Here is an 8,330-nt window from a genome sequence, read left to right as displayed (position 1 = left end):
GGGTCTCAAGTGTCATTTTGACACGCGTACCTACCTTCACTAATTACCTGAGGTAGATAAGCAAATTTATCAAGTAAGGGCAGAGAGAAAAGAGGTTGGAATTTGAAACCTCTCAGGCCTTAAGACAAATACCTGCTGCGTGACCTTGGGCAAATCACTTAATAGCTCCAAACTTCAGTTTCCTCATCTGTAAAAGGAGACAGAACACCCAGCTAAGAAAGATGTTGAAAAGGATCAGATAAAATGTAAGTAATGAGTCTCATTAGTGGGAGGCCTGGGACTTGAACCCTCCCTAGTCTGAAAGGCCTGCCAACAACTTAACAGAGCCCCGCCGCAGCCCGCCATTTAGCTCTTCTTTCCCTTTCCTCCCTCCCTCCTCCCTCTCCCCTCCTCCCTCCCCCTCCTCCCTCCCTCCCTCCTCCTTTCAAAGGATGAATACATTTTTCAGGTTTTGAATCATTTCCTTCTTTCTCACTGAAATTGTAGCTCACGTGGGATTTTACTGCCTGAAACCGAAGGCCCCGCACCTCCGAGCAATGACCAGATGCACTCGTGCAGCACAAAGACTCTGCTTCGCCTGCCATCCTGGCCACTGAGGTTGGGCCAAGGTCACAGGATTCCATTATCTCTGGATAAATAATCTTACCTGGGAGTCCTACACGGAGAGATGTCAGGGCCCAAGCTTGAGTCCCAGGTCTGCTGGGGTTTGGCCTATCTGGAAGCCTTCCTGTTTTTCCCCTCAAGCTGTCTTTTCTAGCAGGTCCCCCTGGAAGTCTTCCCAGCGGATCTGTCATTCAGGGAGTTCTATTTCTCTGGACACTTGTTGGCCTTCAGTGCTCTGGAACTAAGTTGCCAAGAGCTTTGCCTATTTTGATGACTGGCCCGGTTTACTGGTCTGGAACCCCAGGCACGGCTTCTTCATCTGCCCTCACAGGGCCTTGCACGGGACCAGACACCTGAGAAATGCTCAAGAAATTTCTGTGGATTCCATTGACCAATTCCAGTTAAAGCTCAAGACAGTCCTGGAGGTTCTGAATGGAAACAATTCAGGGGGGGCCGATCAGATGATTAAGCGGACTTACCTGTGTAGTGACTTTGCAGTCAACTAATTTTCATGGCTCTTGAGAAATTGTAACATTTTTGACATCCCCCTTTTTTTATCCCAGAATGACACTTCACCCCAAAACACACTAAATAATATACCATAGTTTTAATATTACAGTTTCAGACGAAGACACATTGACACAAGAGCAGACATTCAGAGAACATCCAATAGAATGATTTTGAGAAGCCGGTCAAGTTCAGGTGAACATTCTGCTTTGTGTTAGCGTGCCGTGTAGGTGAGGATGAGAGGCAGCTTCTTCTACTACCCTTCAGTCCAGGGTTTCTGTGAAGGGCCAGAGAGTAAATAAGCTCCAGGGGCCATATCTGCGTCGTGGGCCTACTCAGCTCTGACCTTGTAGCGTGAAAGCAATCATAGACAATATGTAAACGAATGGGGGTGACTTTCTTCCAATAACATTTATTTACAAAAATAGGTGGTGGCCCAGATTTGGCCCATGTGCCCGAGTTTACAGACCCTTGCTTTTGTCTCTTGTAAGCACTCATTATTTTTCTATACTTGGAACGTCTTTATTTTGCTCTAATTTTTTTTTTCTGTGCTACAACCTTTTTTTAAGATTTTATTTTTAAGTAATCTCTGCACCCATTGTGGGGCTTGAACCCACAACCCCGAGATCAAGAGTCATATGCTTCACCGACTGAGTCAGCCAGGCGACCCTTCTGTGCTACAAATTTATTTTTAAATGCAGTTTGAGTGCAAGATAATCAACATCTCCCCAAAGGTTGAAAACTTAATGCAGAAAATGGCACAGAATGAAGAATGCACCTTCTAATGAATGATTCACCGGCACCCTTTCTCCTCCCAATCCCCACCTGCTCTCAAGTCTTCTTTTTTTTTTTTTTTTTTTTTTAAAGATTTTATTTATTTATTCATTAGAGACAGAGAGAGAGAAGCAGAGGGAGAAGCAGGCTCCCAAGGAGCAGGGAGCCCGATGCGGGACTCGATCCCAGGACCCTGAGATCATGACCTGAGCCGAAGGCAGACGCTTAACCATCTGAGCCACCCAGGCGCCCTCAAGTCTTCTTTACTCCTTTGGTGAGTAAAATAAAACTTCATTACTTGCATTACGTGAACAAACTGTATTTATTTTCAATACCTCAAAAGTTGTTACTTTTATAGACTTGTTTTCATTGTTCAATTAATACATTGTTCCCTCCTCATTTGCATATCTTCGTTTGGGTTGGAATGCATTGGAGTTTTCCTATTAAGATTAATGGAAGTCTTTTTTGGTTTACTGGCTTTTCACTTTGCAGTTGAGTGTTCCGGAAAGATCACCATTGCCTGTCAGTTTGGCTCCGGAAGGTGTGGGGAGACGCGGAGGAGAAAGGAAAGCGGGAAGAAGTGGCGTCACGCTTGTGTGGGTGTCCTCTCCCTTGTGCTCGGGGAGCTCGGACAAGCTGCAGATGCGCAGTGCACGGCAGCGATCCCCGCACCGACTTTCCCTTTCCTGAGTTTGCTGTGCTGCTTGAGGCTGGGCCTTGGGCCTCAGTGTTCTCATGTGCAAACCAGAGATAAAAAGGCCTTTGCTATCAAGCACATACATTTACCATGAGGTTAAAATGGGAAATGAACGTGCTATCCTTCTGTGATATATTATTATTGTTTGAGCATTTAGTGAAGGAATTAGGAGGCTGAAAGACCCCCAGATACTAGCATCTGAGTGTCCTGAAGCTGTCTTTTTTCTTAAGATTTTATTTATTTATTTGACAGAGAGAGACACAGCGAGAGAGGGAACACAAGCAGGGGGAGCGGGAGAGGGAGAAGCAGGCTTCCCGCGGAGCAGGGAGCCCGATGCGGGGCTTGATTCCAGGACCCTGGGACCATGACCTGAGCCGAAGGCAGACGCTTAACAACTGAGCCACCCCTGAAGCTGCTTTTTAAGAGTGAGTACCTGGAGCTGACTTGCCTGATTTTCATTGTTCTTATTTCTCCCTTCACTGTTATGGGCCATGAACTGTAGATGCTAGGGCTATAGCATTGAACTTGATGGACGTGATTCCTGACTTCATAGAGCTCACAGTCTAAGAAGTACTGTGGATTCAAGTCTACGAACTCTTGGGAGAATCCCTTCCTAGGAGCCAAAGGCCTGCTAAGATGTGTTATGGAATAACAACAACAAAATGACATCAAGAGGTAATGAGCACATAATATCTACAGCATACTATGATGTCATAATTTGGACAAAGGCTTATGCTCTGCTGCCTTTGGGGCAACATGAAATGAGCAGAAAGTGAGGTAGGATGTGTTTTGGAATAAGTCTAAACCTTGGAAGAATCCCACGCTAAGGATATAAGACCTGACCCAGACCAGCCAGACAGGACCATGAACACGTGGCCGTGTTATGCTGGGCTCAACAGCGTCTGCTGAGCTCTGGTGTGACCCACAAGGCCACGGGCACAAGTTTTGCATGAGAACTGTGCTCTACTGGTTTTCAGATGAATCCTCCACCCCCATTCCCACTGTCCTATGAGCTTCAGCAAAACAAAAACAGGTAAGGAGTAACTGTGTTGTGAATCAATGACATTTGTATCATTGGCTAATAAAACCCATAGCATTGGACTCTCAGTTGCCTTTCCCCATGAAGAAAGCAGATTTTCATAATTTAAATTGTTAGCATAATTAAACAAATCAAAGACCCAGTCATTAACTCAGTCTTTCCAGGGAAACCAATTGCCTTTGATTTTATCCTGGAGAATCCGCTGAAATGGGCGTTTTATGTAAACGCAAAACTGTACTAACCAAAGGCCGCCTTGGTGGGCCTGGAGGGCCAAATACACGGGGGGCACTTTCCATCAAAAGATGCAGGGAAAAAACTCTTGTACCGTTTCTTCTGTGGTTGCTAATAAGCTTAATTTGAACGCTTACCCGTCTTTTATCCAGTTCTTAGCACCACAGAGAGGAAGTGCTTTTTTCTTTCTCCTTAAAAAAAGTTCCAGTCCAAACCATCAGCCTCTGTAGGTTGTCTTAATTGCTACTTTGCACTGCACTGGACTATGACTCTGATTTTTGGCACATGCCGTCATACACAAAGTTCCTAAAATAAAATGCTCCAGGACATCCCAGGAACTCTTAGAGGGCTTTAAAAAGGGACTTGCACACAGAAACAATAGCTTTGATGGAGACAGTTCAGGCGAGCAGAATGATTAGTGCAAAAGAATTATGTGATTCATTGAGACCTTAAAGCGGGTCTGGAGAATCCCTGCCACCTAACTTATCACGGTTTGGGGGAGTTTGATGAGAATCCAGTTTTGATAAAGACAATTGTTTTTTCCTCCCAAAGTGACTATACATTTAAATAGCTAAAACATCTGTTCAGCCACATAGTAAAACATGTACACTCAGAACGCCTGAGAGAAAAGCCTGCCAAATCATCGGTTGAGAGGGACTTTGCTGGGGGGGGGGAGAGCACCAAGATAAAGCAACCACTGTTTGTTTTGTCTGGTCAGGGGGAAAGCCAAGGCAACCAATATTTTGGGTTTCTTTTATTTCATTTGTGAAGAAATATTTGAGAAAGGGTGGTGAGGGAAGATTTCCTGACAGGATTTTTTAGGCTATTAGTGGAAGAGCAAGAGAACCTTGGATGTCAACGCCTAACAGACTCTTGAGACCAGCCACCAAACCACAAAAAGTGACCTTCTCTTCGCGTGGCCTCTACGTCCCTCCTGATGGAGGCAGAAATGGGGAGCAGCACGGAGACTGGAAAGATGGCCAATAGAGGCACTCGAATCGCCCTGGCTGTGTTCATTGGTGGCACCCTGGTGCTGGGCATGATCCTCTTTCTAGGTAAGTGGGGCGCTGGAGGCCAGGGAACAGGGCGAGTGCAGTTAAGTTTCCTTGAGCTTTCTTCTGGCAAACCTTGTCAGGATGCAGGTGGAGGGCTGTTTGCATGTGTGAGTAGGTGGTGTATCCTTAGCTTCTATTAAATACGCAAAAGGGAAAGAAGCCTTTTCTTTAGGAAGCTGAATAAATAAATACAGGCAAGCACCAAATGTATAGTCCAGACTGCCAAGTGGGTATAAAGTAGCTTCCAGCAGCTGGAGGATTCGGTCACACTGGGCAAACATTTTTTTATGCATTGTATCTTACATTTAGCAAAATGAGGGTTTATGAATTCATAGTCAGATACTTTCATTTATTTTGTGAGGAAAGACTTTACATTGTGATCAAAACCACACTGGAGTTTTTTTTCCATTTGAGTTTTGCTAATGTTTGCCTGAATGAATCATGAAATTTAACTTAAAAAAATACAAAGCAGTCTTTAAACAGGCACCTTAATGATATTCCTCAATGCCTTTCTAATCCAGTGACTCGTGGTGGGATGAAATTTTAACTCTGCCTTTCTAGATTTAAAAATTAATATGAAGGAAAGCAGAGGTTTTCTTTCCCACATTTGAAAGGTATTGTGATTAAATTATTTTAATGACTCTTGGTGAGAATGATGTACCCAGAGAGTATATATGATGAAAAGCATATTCCTATGAACAAGAATGAGATATCTTGGAAAGGGGAGATGGATGTTCTAAAATTGCAGGCATTTTGGACCCTTGATTATTACCCTTTGTATTTTCCTCATACAGCCCATACTATTTCATTAGCTTGAAAGCTATATAGGAACAAGCCCCTATCCTTAGGAGATGTGAGGTGCAGTCTGAAATGCAGCAAGCCTGGAAACCTTCTTTGGCTCGCACAGGTTGCAGGAGGCCATGTTTATTTTGGCAAGGGAAAACCAGTGATTCGACTTTAAAAGAGTTAGGGTTGTGTGGTTGAAAATTCTGCTAAAACCAGCAAACCATCTTTCCATGTTCTCTGTGACTGTAGATTTAGGAAATTAGATAGGTTTATTGCTTTCTGCTGCAGCTAAACCTCCTACTGCTGCAGCTGAATTTGTGGCTCTCAAAAACTTTTCTGAGATTCCTCGGCACTTGGGGTTTAGACATGTGTCCTATCCTGAAATTCAAAGGAGAGGAAAATGATATGGCTTGCCCATATGGGAACTACATACTATGTGGGAAGTGAGTACAAAGTTAGACTATTTGTGTTTTGTGAACACTCCCAAACTTCAAAATCCAAATGATGATTGTTTATGTGAAAATATGCACTCTTTTTAATGATGTTACTGCTGCTCGAAGCATTTGAAATTCCACCGTTTAAGAACGACTATATTCTGAGGCTGTTACATATTGGTTGGAATATTCTCTCTCTTTCTTTTTTTTTTTTAAGATTTTATTCGTTCATTTGAGAGAGGGACAGAGACAGAGAGAGCACAAGCAGGGGAAGAGGGAGAGGCAGACTCTCCGCCCAGCAGGGAGCCCGATAGGAGGCTCGATCCCAGGACCCTGGGATCATGACCTGAGCCGAAGGCAGACGCTTAACTGACTGAGCCACCCAGGCGCCCCTAGTTGGAATATTCTCAATGGCAGCAAATCTTTGTTCCTCGAGAGGAGATGATTCTTTGGAATCAGCTCTAAAGTTTTTAGAGCACAGTAAAATTCTTGAAGCCAGGCAATGCTATGGTAAGGAGGCCCGCCTAAAGCAGACAAAAATAATTTGCAGTGTGCCCAATTACCTGGCTCTTACTGCATATTTCTAAGAGGAGCTCTAATGATGTTAGAGAATAAAAGTGTGGCCTCTCTACACCTCCATTAGCCGCTGTGCTCGGCGGACTGGCAGCGTGCGCACCACTCGGGAGCCTGAGCTTCTGAACTCAGAACTACTGATTCAGAATCTGCCTTTCCATAAGATCCCCAGCTGATTCATTTGCAAATTAAGGTCTGAGAAGCCTTGCTCTAGCTGACAGCGTCCACGTGGATATATATAATCGGGGATATTTGCTTTCAGATAAATGCACATTCTTTAGTAGGTTTTTGTCCAACATCTCTGCACCATTTCAGACTTCCTTCCCCCTGACCCTTCTTCACTGCCTTGTCCCCCAGGTTCTGCCACCCACCTCCACCGCGCACTTAGTGAAGTCCTTGTCTGAAAATCTCCAGGGACCTGCAAGGCAATGCTCTTTGTGACAATGTTCTGGTTAAGTCCTCTTCTCGTCAAGGCGCTTCCTGGTTGATATTTTCCTGTCTGTCCAAATTTAGGCACATGCCTGCAATTTCTAGCATCCCTCCTTACCTCTTTGTATTTCCGGCTCTGGGCTAATCTCTTTCCCAAACCTTAGTTCTCCTACGGTAAGAGTGACTGCCACCGGCCTTGGGGTGGTCTCAGAGAAGCTAGAAAACTAGAATTTTAGATGACAGGTATAACCATATGCCTATAAGTAGTTTATTTTAAAGTGTCCTTTCCTCTCTTCCTCCTTCCCCCCATTCTTCCTCGCCACAGTCTATTTCTCAAATGTAATAGTTGGCAAACTTTTTCTGTAAAGGGCGAGATTGTAAATATTTTCAGCTTTCTGGGCCATCCACTCTCTGCTGCTGCAAGAAGGCAGCTCTGGACACAAATAGGCATGACTGTCTTTTGATACGATTTGATTTCTGAATACTGAAATTTGAATTTCAGATCATTTTTATGAAACATGATTCTTCTTGTGGTTTTTTCCCAACCATTTAAAAATGTAAAAATCATTTTTAGCTCACGGGCCGTACAGAAACGGGCAGAAGACTGGACTTGGCCCATGGGTCATAGTTTGCTGACCCCTACTTTATGGTCATTCTCACGCTGTCGATCTGCGGATGACTCCACTGCATTCTGAGGGCATTTCTACTGGTTACAGAAAAATCTAAAATGGGGCGCCTGGGTGGCTCAGTCGTTAAGCGTCTGCCTTCGCCTCAGGTTGTGATCCCAGGGTCCTGGGATGGAGCCCCGCATCGGGCTCCCTGCTCCGCGGGGAGCCTGCTTCTCCCTCTCCCACTCCCCCGCTTGTGTTCCTGCTCTCACTATCTCTCTCTGTCAAATAAATAAATAAATTCTTTAGAAAAAAAAAAGAAAAATCTAAAATGAGAAACCAAACTGCTCCTTAAGTTTTTTTAAAGCACCTAACCAGTAAAAAGTAACATTTTCAATTTTTATATAAAAAATATTCCCCTTGTTGTCCCAATTTCATTCACCCACACCTTCACATTATTTGGGCCTGTTGATTCTTCTTTATTTGCAGGATCTGAACCCCACCCCCCATGGATATAATGCTCTTCCTCAAGGGGTTAGGTCTCTCTGCATCCCAATTTAATTTAAACCTCCTTTTTACTCATATTCAGATAAA

Source organism: Halichoerus grypus, chromosome X, assembly GCF_964656455.1.
Source record: "Halichoerus grypus chromosome X, mHalGry1.hap1.1, whole genome shotgun sequence".
NCBI classification, from domain to species: Eukaryota; Metazoa; Chordata; class Mammalia; order Carnivora; family Phocidae; genus Halichoerus; species Halichoerus grypus.
The sequence above is the reverse complement of the archived record's forward strand: the minus strand, read 5'-3'. Positions refer to the sequence as shown.